Genomic DNA, 17,184 nt, shown 5'->3' on the forward strand with positions numbered 1-17,184 from the left:
TGTTAATACATAGTAGTTAAAGACACTTAATACAAAGTGGGAGGGATCCCCATATTTTACATTGGACATCGATTTGTGATTCGACCCAGAACCAAAATTGCTTATTGTACACCAGTAAACTAAAATGCCCTTGAAATTAAGTATTGAAATTCATTCAATTACATAAACTGCCAAGACCCAACAAAATGCAAAAATATTAACAAGACATAGGCTGAATAGAAAAATCGACAACTTTGCAAATGCATGAAAAACAGAAGAAAAAAAAAACCCAGCATAACATGTGGAAAAAACAATTGGCCAAATATTGTATTGGTATTATAAATATTACCAAGCAACATGTAATTTGCATAAAATAGTTTGAATGGACACAGCCTTTGATGCCAACACCAATAGATGCCTATTTATTTTGCTCTCCTAACTATGCTTGATTATTTTGCTAGTTGGATTTGATTATTTGCATTTAGCATTGTATTTTACTTGCTGTCCGTGGCCTTTTCAGAACAGACAAGCACTCATTTTTGGGCCTTAAATTTAGGCTGATAACAATAAAAAAATGGCACCTTCAAGGAAGGCACTTTCTTAGTGATGAACTACTGCCATAAACCATGCACACTATCTTCAGTGTCTCCAGGGGTAGCACCTTTCATAAGGGAATAACAATAAGACGCAGAGAGCGACTCTACGCTATTCACGAAAAGACATGTGAGTGACAAGAAGTAAAGGTCCCTGCGTTGGCTAATGGAGAAACCCATCAAATTTATGGCTTGGTGATTGTGTAGCTTTAAGATTGTCTGAGATGTCCCTCTATTGCAATCTAAACAGGCTCTATGTTTAGAAACACTGTTGTTTCTCTTCGGCATAAGAAATGGGGAGAATGTTGCTGGGATATGCCAAAACCTCTCATTAAAATTGTGTTGATATATAGCATGATAGCTGAATGCAGATGTTTGGCATGCATATGGATAATGAAAGGGGATGTGAAAAGCAGTGTGAGAATTAGCTAATTTAAATAACACTGTAATTAAAATTAAATTAAACAACAATAAGTGTTAGTTAAATTAAAATATTTTAAAATGGATAGATCTCTTTCTGACTGGATGAGCTACGTTCGCCACTGTAATAATCTTGGTTCTGGAACTATTTCCCCCATTAATTGTTTTTTCATGGGAATTTCATAAAATCCTTCATGAAAGAGTTCTAAGACTTGAACCAAATGAATAAGCTCAGAGGTAAATCATTACAAACTTTGATTTGAAATCTGTATAAGGGTATGTACTACAATCCCATGAAGAATTGTGAATCGAATTAAAAATTATGGATCATGGATAATGTAGATTTAATGTAGTTTACCTGGAATGACACTATTAAAAGGTCACGAAGTGTTATTTTATAATTTTATTATCTTTCCTGAGGTCCAATGATAATAATATCAACGTTTTGATGCACACACATACTGTATGCACACTGAGGTGCACATCGCCGGAAACACACCGAAATGGTCAAAGACCTCCATCATCAACTTATGTCCTGTGTTTACATACACCAACATATAAAAATAGCGCATATGGGCAGAACATAATGCATTTGTACTCAAACCAACAAGAGGCAGCAGCTGAATGAAAGAGAATTGCTTCTCCCTTTCAGAGTTGTAACTTGACACCACATCTTTTAAAAGCGGCAAGATACATGACAGCGGTTAAAGAGTCTGTGTAGTTCATGTTCATATACAAAATAATTAAAAATTGTGCAGATGGTCCGCTTTGGTGTTATGTTAGGAATAGTTACCCACACAAGGCTCTCTTGACTTGAACTTTGCGGCAGTGGGCGGGGCCAAGAGTGCGATGACACATGTTGTGGGATGTGAAATACAAATGAGCAATGTGTCATGACGTCACGAACAGACAAATTTCAAAACTAGACATTTCAGCAGGGTGGTAACTACACTCACCTAAAGGATTATTAGGAACACCTGTTCAATTTCTCATTAATGCAATTATCTAATCAACCAATCACATGGCAGTTGCTTCAATGCATTTAGGGGTGTGGTCCTGGTCAAGACAATCTCCTGAACTCCAAACTGAATGTCAGAATGGGAAAGAAAGGTGATTTAAGCAATTTTGAGCGTGGCATGGTTGTTGGTGCCAGACGGGCCGGTCTGAGTATTTCACAATCTGCTCAGTTACTGGGATTTTCACGCACAACCATTTCTAGGGTTAACAAAGAATGGTGTGAAAAGGGAAAAACATCCAGTATGCGCCAGTCCTGTGGGCGAAAATGCCTTGTTGATGCTAGAGGTCAGAGTTGAATGGGCCGACTGATTCAAGCTGATAGAAGAGCAACTTTGCCTGAAATAACCACTTGTTACAACCGAGGTATGCAGCAAAGCATTTGTGAAGCCACAACAATCACAACCTTGAGGCGGATGGGCTACAACAGCAGAAGACCCCACCGGGTACCACTCATCTCCACTACAAATAGGAAAAAGAGGCTACAATTTGCAAGAGCTCACCAAAATTGGACAGTTGAAGACTGGAAAAATGTTGCCTGGTCTGATGAGTCTCGATTTCTGTTGAGACATTCAGATGGTAGAGTCAGAATTTGGCGTAAACAGAATGAGAACATGGATCCATCATGCCTTGTTACCACTGTGCAGGCTGGTGGTGGTGGTGTAATGGTGTGGGGGATGTTTTCTTGGCACACTTTAGGCCCCTTAGTGCCAATTGGGCATCGTTTAAATGCCACGGCCTACCTGAGCATTGTTTCTGACCATGTCCATCCCTTTATGGCCACCATGTACCCATCCTCTGATGTCTACTTCCAGCAGGATAATGCACCATGTCACAAAGCTCGAATCATTTCAAATTGGTTTCTTGAACATGACAATGAATTCACTGTACTAAAATGGCCCCCACAGTCACCAGATCTCAACCCAATAGAGCATCTTTGGGATGTGGTGGAACGGGAGCTTCGTGCCCTGGATGTGCATCCCACAAATCTCCATCAACTGCAAGATGCTATCCTATCAATATGGGCCAACATTTCTAAAGAATGCTTTCAGCACCTTGTTGAATCAATGTCACGTAGAATTAAGGCAGTTCTGAAGGCGAAAGGGGGTCAAACACAGTATTAGTATGGTGTTCCTAATGATCCTTTAGGTGAGTGTATAAATGCTCAAGTCTGGGGAGGAAGTTTTTATGTCTGAAATTTACAGTATGTTTTTATAGTACAGTTACGTCTTCTATGCCTAAATGTCAAGTAAAATTAGATTTTCCATTTCATTACCCCTTTAAAAAAATTAAAACAAAATTATGTTTAAATAACGCAGATTGATGGCTTTAGCAGAAGGTTTTTGATAACTTTGCAAATTTAATAAAAGAAAAATATGAAATATCACATTGAAATATGTCGCTCAGGTCTTCACTCCTGCCTATTTCTCCTGCATTTAACATGCTGACTATGAAAACTGATTGTTCACTTACCATATAATCTACCCAGACCTTGACATGTGGCCTTATATTCGTTTCACCTGTGAGTGGTCATAATGTTCATCAGTGTATAAATATGGCTACGTTGCTCAGCAACCAAAAATGGCCTACAGCTAGGCTGTGCGGGTTTGTAACAACATTATGTTGAGTAAAAGATAACAGAATTTTCAGTTGGTTGCAGCCAACAAAGCTTGCAGGGTTTGTAGAACCATTTTTTAAACCTATTTCTGGCCAGATTGAATGATAAATGCCTCCTGCTTTAAAACTGACAGATACAGTAAACAGTGTAAACAGACACAGAAGTAGAAATCACTCACTCAACACACATACAAGAGTAAAATAGAAATGGGAGGAAAGGTCAGTCTGGCCACGTCAACATAGAATACTCAAGAATGAAGCATTATTGATGTCTCTATATAGCAGCAGATGAGTGCTTTTTTTCCTGGTCAATTTCTTGCCTTGGGATAAACATCTGATGGACCTTGGAGAGGAAAACCCTTTTCAAATATTATGCACAAGTGTTCAGGATAAATTTAGGGCTATGAAACGAGACCTTGTAGCATAACATTCAAATGTAATGTATCTAAATACAGTTTCCCTGTCTTTATCATCTCACATACAGTAGAAATGCACATATGCTTTTGCCTGGGGCATTTGTTTTATATTTATTGTGGGTTGAAAGTGTTAAAAAGAGATGAATGCGCCAATAGGGCAACATACCACGCATCCAGGTAAGCACTTTTCTGTAATGATGATCTTGGAATGGAATATGTCTTTATTATTAAAATCAATTATATGGATAGGTGATCCCTCAATATTCCAGATTTCACAGATTTGTTGTGGAGACGAATTGCCTAATCATATTTAAATTGCTTTGCAGAGGTAATATATTTTCATTGTGTAGGAGATTCTAAAAGGTGATATCCTCTAAAGTGAACCAATTCTATTCAAATGGAATCTAATAGTGGATTGTGGTGTGAGATACAATGGGGCATTACACAAATAGATTTAACCACGATTTAAAAAAGCATAAGGATTGCAATTTACCTAACTCATGGTAAGAAATAAACAGGGCTCAAGGCAAAAATGCCACCAAAAGTGAGAATAATATACCAGATTTTAAATTTGGGCACACAAAAATGTCAGCAATATGTATAATACAATATAACTTTCGTATTTGATTTCAATATTGTAGTTAGAAGCCATAATAGTACAAAATGAATTGACTCAATTGGACAAAAATGGGTGATATGATGTGTATTTTATATAGTTATAACAAATATGCCCTCATAAAGATAAAAAAAATCCCTAAAAATCAATTGTAGGGGCAATTATTGGTTCTTAATATAAAAAAGTTCATTTCTAACACTGTTACAATAGAATAGGTTTAATCGCATCTTGAGATGTACCATTTTCATTTCAATTGATTGCATTCTGTGAAAGCAGCCGCTCACATTAATGTACATGCTGACCACACACAGTCCTCAATTTCTCAAGACCCATAATATTGAATATTCCACAATAGACTGTTGCCGTTCACTAGTCTTGTCTTCTGACATCTACACTTGTCCTCCTCCGGTAATGACAGTAATCTACAGGGTAACTGGGTGGACAACTGTCCGACGTCACTGAAAAATACAGGGGATGGGCAACAAGTGTGTCTTTACCAGCCATCACAATTATCTACCACTTAATCTCTAAAAACATGTTTAAGGTCTTAGAAGCTTGACACTTGAAGAAGGAATTCCATGGTAAAGACTGTTTCTGAAACAAAATTTAAATTGATTGTTTGACCATTAAAAGTTATTAAGATGCACTGTTTGATATGCTACAATTAAACAGACTAAATGCTAGATTACTCTACCTCCACGTGCGATTTCCATTGGCTGCTCACTGTAGGTCTTCGAATTCGAGTCGTGGAGCCTCATACACTAAAACATTTCCTCTGTAGTTGTGGATAGTCGGCTCAAAAATATCAAACATGTTTGATATCTTTCGACAAGATTGTTGGAAGGTAAGAAACTGGAGTCAGGACCTTTAGTCAGGATTAGCCCTGACTAACCCTGACTAGCATCAACTAAGACCCATTAAAAATCTGGTATAAAATCAGCATTAAAGTCCTGTAATAATACAGATAATTCCTTACATTTATATAGCGCTTTTCTAGGCACTAAGCATCCACCTGGATGATTCGACGGCAGCCGTAGTGCGCCAGAACACCCACCACACACACACCAGCTATTGGTGGAGAGGAGAGAGCAGAGTGATGTAGCTAATTAAGGGATGGAGATTATTATGAGACCACGATAGCTGGGGACCAGTGGGGGAATTTTGCCAGGACACCAGGGTTACCGGGGTTACACCCCTACTCTTTACAAGAAGTGTCCTGGAATTTTTTTTAATGACCACAGAGAGCCAGGTCACCGAAAGACGGTGCTTTTTTTTTTTTTTCTTTTTTCAGTATAGTGTCCCCGTCACTACGCTGGGGCATTAGGACCCACACAGACCATAGGGTGAGCACCACCTGCTGGCCTCCCTAATACCACTTCCAGCAGCAACCTCACCGGGAGGTCTCCCATCCAGGTACTGGCCAGGCTTAACCATGCTTAGCTTTAGTGGGCAACCAGGCAAGAGCTGCTGGGTGATATGGCTGCTGTAGTGTAATCCAGCCTTAACTAGATTTTCCTTTTCTTTTTTTTTTTTACGTTTAAAAAAATTAAAAATTCATATTTTGATGGTTACTAGTGTTCTGGGTGGTTGCTAAGTTATTTCTGGGTGGTTGTTTATAAGTCAATGAGCATTATTATTGTGGGCAATAGGGCCTGGCTCATAGTTGGCATTCCTATTATAGATAGCTATGTATTCATATTATGTATAGATATGTAGAGACAAACTCATTATTGTTCACATACTTTTGGACAAACAGTCAGTAAGGCACACTATTTGATGTATTTTTCATGTCTGTAAACTTAATACATAAAGTAAGGGGTGTAAAAAAATAGGGTATAAGCAGTATATAAGCAATAATATAATAAGATACAAACTGAAACACATTAGTGTTTACCCAGATTTCTTGTAAATCACACAAACAGACAGTATGAATTTCTCCCAATAATTTATTTACCACAAGTCTATGGTACAACATCACTAAGACCTCATTATGCAATTTGGCACACAAAGCACTAATTTCATCTTCTTTCACAACTACTTTGTTTGAAGAAACTTGCTTTCTCAGATTAGTTTGGCCTATTTGCACCAGCTAAATACATTAAACTGTCCCTCCCATGTAAATCACTGACCCGAGAAAGATGGTCCAGTGTTTGGTCTTTTGTCAAAGCCATTTCCTTAAGCTAAATGGTGCTCCCCTAAGCTCCCCTGAGCTTCCGAGACTCCAAAGTCACAGTCCGCTGCACCTAAATTTCATTACAGGTCTGGCTGAAAATCCCTTGGCAGGAAATGACAAGGAAAGCTGAAATTTGCATGTCTTAACTTAAAGGAGAGGTTCACAGGTTTGGAAGAGACATTTTTGTCATCTCCAAAATAAGAGGGCTTGCAACTCCCCTGGAAGTGAAAAATGGGTAGTATGACTAAGAACGATCAAGAAAAGGCTAGTTAAATCTAGATGTTTCGGACCATCTATAAAATTCAACACAGACCATTTCTTATTTCCTGGGAAATGGCCAAAGTCTGAAACTCTCTTCATGATAAATGAAATCTCACAGCAGCTCAAGGAAAGAGCAGGAATGAATCCAAGAGTCAGTAAAATAAAGGTGTTCATATTGCACTAAAGACAAGATAAAAGTACATTTTACCAAACAGACTGAAAGAAGAGATTACCTTATCTTAAATCGTACCTTATCATTACATGGTCCTGGATCTCCCCAAAAAGTGCATTTTACAATAAGTGGTTCAGGGCTGTTATACTTTTCAGGGGAGGCATCACCAAATATTGATTGCAGACAGCCAATAATGTTGAAAGTTTTCTTTTGCAGACTAAATCTTTGTTTGCTCAAATTTGTGAATGGTACCAAGGATTGTAGGGTTGCCTTTATATCACTTTCAAAACTGCCAAGATAAAAGTTATACTTCAAAAAATCAGAGGCATGTGAAACTCTGGTTACCAAGGAAACGTTCAGAAAAGATTTCCATGGAGATTAGATCCTTTGATATTCCAAAGAGAGAGAAAGAAAGAGGGATGGGAGAGAGGGAGCCATCCAAAGACGCAGATCTGCTGAGAAAATTCATCATTAGAGGGGGGTCAGAGAGAGAAAGACAAGGAATCCCAATCAGTGTATATCATTATGGGGCAATTCCAAACTTCTATATGGGCTAATCAAACTCACAATAGCCTACTTACCTATTAGGCTAGCTCTCCAATTAACCTGACCAATTTCTCATAACCTTGGATGAAAGACAACTCAAAGTTGCTTTGACTCAGATATATCTATAATAGAAAAGTTTTGAGCACAAGGTGGCTAGATGACAACAAAGCATGGTGACTTCATCTGGACTAAACAAAGTTGAGAATCTTAAAGCAAAGTTACCAAAACACTAAAGTAAAAACTAAAGATTGTGTTAATGATATAATTGTAAAATTGACGACTGCAAAGTTGAAGCTGCTGCTTCTCTTGCAAATGAAATGCAAGAACAGGAGACATTTAAAGGAGACCTAGTATGCCCCCTTTTTACATGGTGGTGTCCCCAGAATGTGTCTGTGTAGTTTCAGCTCAAAATACCCCACGGATAATATTTTATTCCATGTTATAAATGCCTCTTTTTGGGTGGAATCAAAAACACACTGATTGTGTGTGTCTTTTTAAATGCAAATGAGCTACTGCTCCCCACCCCATTTCACGGAAGAGGGCTGAGCCTTTACAGCTCGTGCTTCGGTTACTACAGCAACAGCAAATCAGAACCTATATGACTGACAGCGTGAAATACCGGAGTTCAGGCAGGGCTGCACTTGGAAGAGAAATCGGCCCAGGATTTTACATAGTAACTGGTGCAAATGTGATCGCTGTCCTTTTCTGCATATCACGGCGGCATTTTGTGGCGTCTCATTTTAGCTTATCACGGTCCATTCGGCCTATCCACCGGCTCGCTCGGTTCTCCCGATGGCCAGTCCGGCCCTGATCGGCCCCAAAGTGCGTCGGCTCACTGGGAAAATGCCCGGTGTGCTAGATTACCAGTCCAGCTTGTCCACTGCATCTTTAGTGGCTCTGATGTCGGGAGTACATAAAGACTCTTATGTTCACTTTTACAGACAACAACTGAACACTTTTGATGCTTACAAAGCTGAGACGTTATTCTTCTCACTATATCTGCTCCAGCGTGGAAAAAAAATGGCGGACTGTGTGTAGATCACTCAGGGAAGGAGGGTGGAGTCCGTCACCAGTCGTGGGCGAGGCCTGCTCGAAAGTGACGTCACAAAGCAGAAACGAAAACAGTTCATTTTGACACACTGTTTTTAATTAACAGAAATATTAGAAAGAGGAGTGGGTGGACGTTTAACATTGTAGAGTGGTTGTGTACAAACACCATGTAAAAGTATACTTTAAAGTATAATACAATTGCCCCCCTACAAGCAAACCTGCCCCCCATTCAAAATGATCTTGAACCGCCCCTGGCTGTCAATTGAGCTTAACTTGTATTGAAGCCAGAACATTCCTTTAAAGGGACAAGAACATGAAAAAGAATGAAAATTCTGTCATCGTTTACTCACATTTTGTTCCAAACACCTATGAATTTCTTTTATTGTATGGAAAAAAGATTCAATGAAAATAAATAGTCACTAAGCTTAACATTCTGGCTAACATGTGTTCCATAGATGAAAGACAGCCATACAGGTTTGGAACAACATGAGAGTGAGTAAATAATGACAGAATTTTCATATTTAGGTTAACTATTTCCTAAAACTGGTTAAAACTTGTGAAGCTGTTTTTATTTTCAGCAAGTCCACAGAATGGATGTAGAGGAATCCAGTCTCTTGTCCAGAGGTGTGACTATCAGCGGGGAAAAGTGCAAGAAAGATAAAGACCGATAAAGAAAAGAGAGAAAATGCAGTGACCAGACTATATGACAAGCTGAGAGCTGCTAATTCATTTTCACCTCATGGGTCAGCGTGCTGTTTCATTTACACCTCGGTGACCACACAATCCCATACACCATTATACACACACATGCTTGCTGGCACAGCTTGATCCTCCTCAACATGCCTTTTCGGCAAATATCAACTGGCTCGCCTCATCTATTCCCACCTTCCACACAGACCCATGCACACTCACATTAACAAAAAACATCCATCCACCATTGTATAATTCAGCTAATCAAGCGTTTTAACACGATTCTCTCTGCATTTGTGCCACATTAGTGCCCTTCACAGTCATTCACAGTATTTAAACTGGGTTTGATCATGTGTGCCATAAAGTCTTATGCCTTGACATGCTCAGCTTATTTCTTAATAGCTTCACGGAGACATACACACTTGTTTTTCTACCATGGTGTGGTCTTTCCTTAGACTTTATTGTTTTTATACTAAGTTAACGATTTTTCTATTTTCCATAATGTACCCCCTAAACATGACCCCCACACAAACCTTTTTGCATTTTTAGATTTTCATTAAAGGGATATTTTACCCAAATATGAAAATTCTGTCATCATATATAGTTCCAAAAGAGGCAATGAAAGTGAATGGTGACTAAGACTAAAATTCTCCCTAGCATCTCCTTTTGTGCTCAAGAAAAACAATTTGGACAAGATGGGGGAAAGAAAATGTCAGGAATTACATTTTTGAGTGAATAATCCCTATAATGACTTTATTTAGAATGATTAGTACGCCATGTCCTTGTGTAGACCTTGACTGGTACCCAAAATTACATGATTGCATGTTTTACTACCATTTTACAGGCAAAACCTGCCCCTCTAACACACAAAAATCTTATGTGTCTTATTAAAAATTATTAATTCACCTTGTAATGTACTGCATTTTAACAACATCAAGCATGTGAATCTTCAAAACAAAGCACAAAACAATCTATTTCCAGCACCGTAACCATGCAAAATTATCATCTTCTCCCACCCTTTACTAATTTTGTATTCATCTTATCTTAATTCTGAGCCACTTTCGCACAGAGGGCTGATCAATCATATTCAAATGTGACATTTACCTCTTGCAAATGTTCCTCGATTCCCCCTGGGCTCAGGGACAAAAGTCATGTTTGAACTGTTAAAAAACGGAACGGGACGGGTGCGAGGACTCTTGCGACCTGACCAGACATTCACCGCTAGCCATTCTCTCATACAGCACAGACCCTACGGGCGTGCAAGCACACAAACGCACGCACGCACACAGACACACACACACACACACACACATTATTTTCCTATCAGTGCCTGCAACAATTTACACAAGCTTTCTCAATTTTTCCTAGTTTTTATTACACTTGACATTTGTGAATGTCACAGATGGTGCAAAGATTTGGAGAAATGGAACTTATTACAATTTTATTGGATGCTCCAACTTTAAAGCTATATGATATACATGATCAGCCACAACATTAAAACCACCTGCCTAATTTTGTGTAGCTCCCCCTCGTGAAACCAGAATAGCGCCAAACCACATCTCAGAATAGCATTCTGAGATGATATTCCTCTCACCACAATTGTACAGCGGTTATCTGAGTTACTGTAGACTTTGTCAGTTCAAACCACTCTAGCCATTCTCTGTTGACCTCTCTTATCAACAAGGCATTTCAATCCAAGAACTGACGCTCACTGGATGTTTTTTGTTTTTGGCACCATTCTGAGTAAATTCTAGAGACTGTTGGGTGTGAAAATCCCAAGAGATCAGCAGTTACAGAAATACTCAAACCAGCCCGTCTGGCACCAACAATCATCCATGCGATTATCTGATCAGCCAATCGTGTGGCAGCAGAGCGGTGCATAAAATCATGCAGATATGCATCAGTAAATGTGATCTCACTGTGGCATGATTGGTGGTGCCAGATGGGCTGGTCTCAGTATTATCAAAATGTCAAAATATTACATATGCAATACATGTAGACAATATATGATGGGGATATTTTCTTACCACATGCCCCATTGAGAGCAAGAACAACTAATCACGACCATGAGGAGGTTACCCCATCTGACTCTACCCTTCCTAGCAACAGGGCCAATAGTTGCTTAGGAGACCTGGCTGGAGTCACTCAGCACACCCTGGATTCTAACTTGCGACTCCAGGGGTGGTAGTCAGTGTCAATATTCACTGAGCTATCCAAGCCCCCGATGAAAGGACTAAATATTAAATGAAAAAAATAACAATAAAATGCAAAGTAATCTCTAATCTGTATTCTAATTACCAATTATTTAAATTGTAACTGAATTGGAATACAGTTACTTATATTTTGATTTTAAATACATAATCCCGTTACATGTATTCCATTACTCCCCAACCCTGTATATATACTGCTGAAGTCAGAAGTTTACATACACTTAGGTTGAAGTCATTAAAACAAACTTTCCACAGATTTCATATTAGTAAACTATAGTTTTGGCAAGTCATTTAGGACAGTGTTCCCAACCTTTTTTCTGCCACGGCACACTTTTTACGACTAAAAAATTCAACAGCACACCACTATCCCACATATGCTAACCACTGTCAATATTTTTCCTCTTCAAGAACTTGTCCATGTTTTCTGTCCATCTTAGTAGCATGTTTACTTGTAATGTTTAAGATTCGGCTACGCAATAAAAAATTAGACCTTCTCATCATCTGTCATATTGACGGACAGGGTTGTAAAAATTCCGTCATAATCTATTATTACCAGTCATTTTAATTTTCATATTTTAATGATAATAAGACATTTAATAGCTTTTATTTTCATTCACATTTTAATTTTTTATCATGAATTTACAGGACGAGTATATAGCAGATTATGCATTTATTTATTTCTGAAGAGAAAAGATGAACAACAGAGATGCCACACGAAGCAGATTGATGTTTTTTCCCCCCGCAGTGACAGCGGAGGCAAATAAAACATGGCATATGAACAACGCAATATTACAAAAAACAAATATGATTAAAATATGAACAAAACACATAAAAAATGAACTGAACAGAACTTAATCAACAAGTCAAATCTTCCTCCTGGTCCGCATCGACGGGTGCTCGCCTGTGCGTAATCAAACACATCAAGGGAGACTGATGCTGAGGTAGTCATTAGATTTTGTGTCTTTGCCTCGGACAGACGATTTCTCATGGCAGTTTTAATTTGGTTATGGAGGCTGAACTCAGCGGCATGCGCCGCAACGCCTTCCACATGACAAGACTTGCAGAAAGCGTCACAGAGGGGCGATTTTACGAGTTTGCCACATAAAACGAGGGACATTTTTCCAACAATTGTTTACAGACAGATTGTTTCACTTTTAATTGGCTATATCACAAATTCAGTGGGTCAGAAATTAACTGTGCCTTTAAGCAGCTTGGAAAATTCCAGGAAATGATGTCAAGCCTTTAGGCAATTAGCCAATTAGCTTCTGATCGGCTAAATTGATTATTGGAGACAATTGGAGGTGTACCTTTGGATATATTTTAAGGCCTACCTTCAAACTCTCCTTCAAATGTCTCTTTACATAGTTTGGTATGAAAAGTGTAAATAAAATCGCAGAACAAGGACCTTGTGAAGGAAACTGTTAGACAAGTATCTATATCCACAGTAAACTGAGTCCTGTATTGACATAACCTGAGGCTGCTCAGCAAGGAAGAAGCCATTGCATAAAAAAGACGGACTACAATTTGCAAGTGTATATGAGGACAAAAATCTTACTTTTTGGAGATGTCCTCTGGTCTCATGAAACAAAAATTGTACTATTATGTAAGTAAACAATAAACATGTAACAAAAATATACATGCAACATAATATATGCAATTTAAAGACATTCATTGAAGGAAGGAATAGACTGAATTTGAAATTTTTTCAAAAGCTAAAATGGGACCAATTTGATGATTTTATTTCATTAGTAAAATTCATATTTTGGAATTGTACCTAGAACGTTTTTCTAAAAGGTTCCTTAATAATTAAGAGTATTAGCTAAGAGAAAATTTCCTTCATGTAAGCAAAATTGACATTGTAAAAGAAATATACCCATATGTATTGATATCGAATCAAATAAAGAGCTTGTGAATCGGAATCGAATCAAATCAGGAAATCTGTATCAATAAACATCCCTGACTGTCAATAGGCTAAAAAAAATATCAAGATTTTAGGAGCCATATCGCCCAGCCCTAGTTTTGGATACAGACCAAAATGTAACTCCTTTTTCACTATAAATCTTGCCATCTGCAGTCTCCTTGGTGATCATGGACCAGGAGGAATTTGTCTGATGGCTGTTTAAGTACAGTATATTAAATTGCATAATCCACAGGCCTTACAGAATATGTGATAGAATCTTTATTTTAATAGATGATATAAAATGTCAAGCAGTGCTCTATGGTGTGACCTGTTATACTTCATGTACAACTATTTTATAATTATTATGAATGCCTTTTTAATGAAATAGAAATTGAGAGACTGAGTATTTGCTCTTTTATAAAATAAAACTCTTTAAGCGACCTGCAAAAAGCTAATAATTGATTTAAAATGACACAAAACTTGGTAAGAAATGGTAGCCAGTTTAGGGACCCAACATGTAAACTGTCCTTCATATACACTATCCATAGATGATTAATTATATTTGCAAAAGAACAAGCCTCAGTGGACCTTCAATTAATAATCTTAAGGATCAATCCATCTTTTCTTGAATGAAGGATATTGGATTACAGCATCAAACTAATATACATTTACGGAAATACTGTATGATTTACAAATATCTCACAGTTCAGCAGTTCATTGCTACGTTAATACTGTAATTGCTTTAGTTTCCCTTAGGTTGTGTTTCAAATGATTGCTAGAGATGCCCTCTGGATTCACAGAGGCTGAAAGCACAGCTGTTGCACTTGAGGGCATTTTGGCTCCCCCACAGGCCTGGGCCAAGATCATTGTTGGTAAAGGGCACAAAAGGACACATGGAGAACCTGAAAGGTTGACTAGATAGTACGTGTGTGTGTGTGTGTGTGTGCTTGTGTTGGGTTCGAGTCCAAGTCAAGTCTTTAAACAATCGAGTCTGAGTTGAGTCTGCGCCTAAAAGGTGCAGAGTCGGACACAAGACAGAGTCCATAACAGGTTCAAGCTGACAACACTGCGTGGACCACAAGAGACTATAGATGCTACATGTGTGGATACATTATGCCTAAAAAGACTTAATAACCAATACAATTTTTCTGAATTTCTATTTTTATATGTTGTTTAGTAAACTGTGAGACATGATGTGGGTGACTTGACATAAACCACGATGAAACCGCGATGCAAGCACTGTCTTACCAGTTGTCAGGTCCTGTGCCGTGCGAAACTGCATTGTAGTTTCTAGCACATTGGCTACATACCAGTCTTTATGTGTTCGTTGTGCCAGCCACCTCGGAAAATCGATGTTATACAGCAGTCTCCGTATTAACATTCAAGCGTTTTGGTTGACTGAGTGTGCCACTCTGCAGGTGTGTTTGCTCAATATGGTGGAACAAATTCTGGCTACGTCTACAACATCAGGGGCTGCTACAACTGCTTGAAGACAGATCGTTCATTTATTTTTTAGTTTCGTTATTTATTTTATTTATTTATTTTTAAATCGCATCACAAATGAAATGCCATGGACTTGGCAAGACTCTGAAAATATCCAGAGTCCCAAAGGCTCGAGTCCGAGTCAAGTCCAAGTAAAAATGCATCCGAGTCCATGACAAGCCCAAGTCTTGTGTACCCCAACTCTAGTGTGTGCTGTAAGTATTGACATTGCTGGCCTTTACTGCTGGCTGGGTCTCTGTGTTTCCCTCTCCAGACACCCTGCTGCCCACTCAACCACATGGCCTTCCTGACCGAAAGCCAAATTTGTTTGTGACCCCTGACTAGGCTCTCAGTCTGATGTGCCTGAGAAGACTAGACACACATACACGCTTCTAATGAAAGTGATATATTTTTAGTTTGCTTCTACTGTAGGTGTAGACAGTGACCCTTATTCCTAATTTGTAATTTAAATTGTTTGTTTGTTTTCATTTCTATTCAGCAGCACCCATGGCCCCTCTGTTTCCTCCAGATCATGAATTATGCATTAGTTTACTTCCACTGTCACCTTTTATTCCTCACTGAATCATTAACATTTATTACTCCAGAGCATTTAATATTAAAACAGTTGGATGGGCTTTTTACTTGTACAGAAAAGCCCTCCGGTGGTACCATGTTACTAAATTATTACTATATTGATGTGCTATAGTATTTACATGGTATTACAACATACTTCATGGTAACTAAAATTATAAATGTCTATAAAACCATGGAATTGTTCTTGGGACATGCATGTGCAAAATTGTTGAGGCAATCCTGACATAGCAACCTGGCAAAACTTTGGTCATAATTTAATCATTTGAAGATTTGATCATAAGATATTTTATTTATGTAATGGAGTTATGTATCATTTAGGTATCAACTAAAAAACTAAAATAGAAAGAAATTACATTGTTGACATGCATTAAGAGTAAAGAGCTGCACAATTAATGAGGATAGCATTGCTCATAGAGATACTAGCCTGGCCAGTATCGGCAAGGTTATTATAAACACATTAACTGCACATATTTCAATATGATATATCAAAGGGTAATGAACAGCATTTAAAACTGCCCACATTGTTCCCTTTCTGGCTCTGAGCAATGGCCTGAGGCATTATAAAACATTACACAATATATTTAGTTATTTACTGTAGGTAAAAATTTTGAGAAGACTAGACAGTAGCTCATGTGCAATTTTTTGCTCAATCCCCTACAATAATAAGACGCACATTCACCTGAAATACCAAGCAGCTAATTAAGAAACCAGACAACTGGGACTGTGAACACACACAGTGTGATACCCGGTTGTTGATGCTATCTAAACTAGATGTCAATAAAATGCCCTGGATGTGAATCAGATCTTTAATTAAACCTTTCCCTACAGATGTTCATATTTCGTTAACTTTATAAGGATTGAGGATGTGCTTTCTAGATGCATCTCTCCTGCAGTGTGACAACAGGGGTTTATCAAAAAATAAGAGCTTTTTCATGAGCAAACAGCAGGAACATTTGGTTCATGTTGTCATTCTTCTGCAATAATCTTTAGAGGGAGCTTTTGAGCTAAAATGTCAATGTGGCATTTGGAATCGTCCAAAATGTTCAGCCCATTTTGATTGTTTGATTAGAACTCTCCACTTAATACAGAAGGATCGAGAGGGAAGATAACGAAAGACCAAAATACAGAGGGAGACTGAGATAGATAGAAAATACATACATATGTGGTATCTGAACATCGAACAGTATCGGAATTCTGATCAGAGTAAACGTATTTGAAATTCAAGGTGCTGCTGTACTGACTGTCTGGTTTTGCAATAAATAATCCAGATGACAAGTCAGACAGCTGCCTATATGTGATCAAGAATCTTGAGTAGTTTGCCCGCACCTTAATGCATTGACATATTTTTATACCTACCAATCAAGCAGGTGTCAACAACCAAAATGCCCCCAAAACAACAATAAATATAGCACCTTCGGTGAATTCAGAATATAAAATATACAAAAATACAA

At 38.2% G+C, this 17,184-nt stretch overlaps 1 protein-coding gene across 1 annotated transcript in view; it reads right to left on the reverse strand.

The window, feature by feature from the left end:
• LOC127625886 (testis-expressed protein 264 homolog) overlaps nt 1-17,184 on the reverse strand; it is an 81,319-nt gene that overhangs the window by 31,283 nt on the left and 32,852 nt on the right.

The sequence above is a fragment of the Xyrauchen texanus genome, chromosome 32 (assembly GCF_025860055.1).
Source record: "Xyrauchen texanus isolate HMW12.3.18 chromosome 32, RBS_HiC_50CHRs, whole genome shotgun sequence".
Taxonomy (NCBI): domain Eukaryota; kingdom Metazoa; phylum Chordata; class Actinopteri; order Cypriniformes; family Catostomidae; genus Xyrauchen; species Xyrauchen texanus.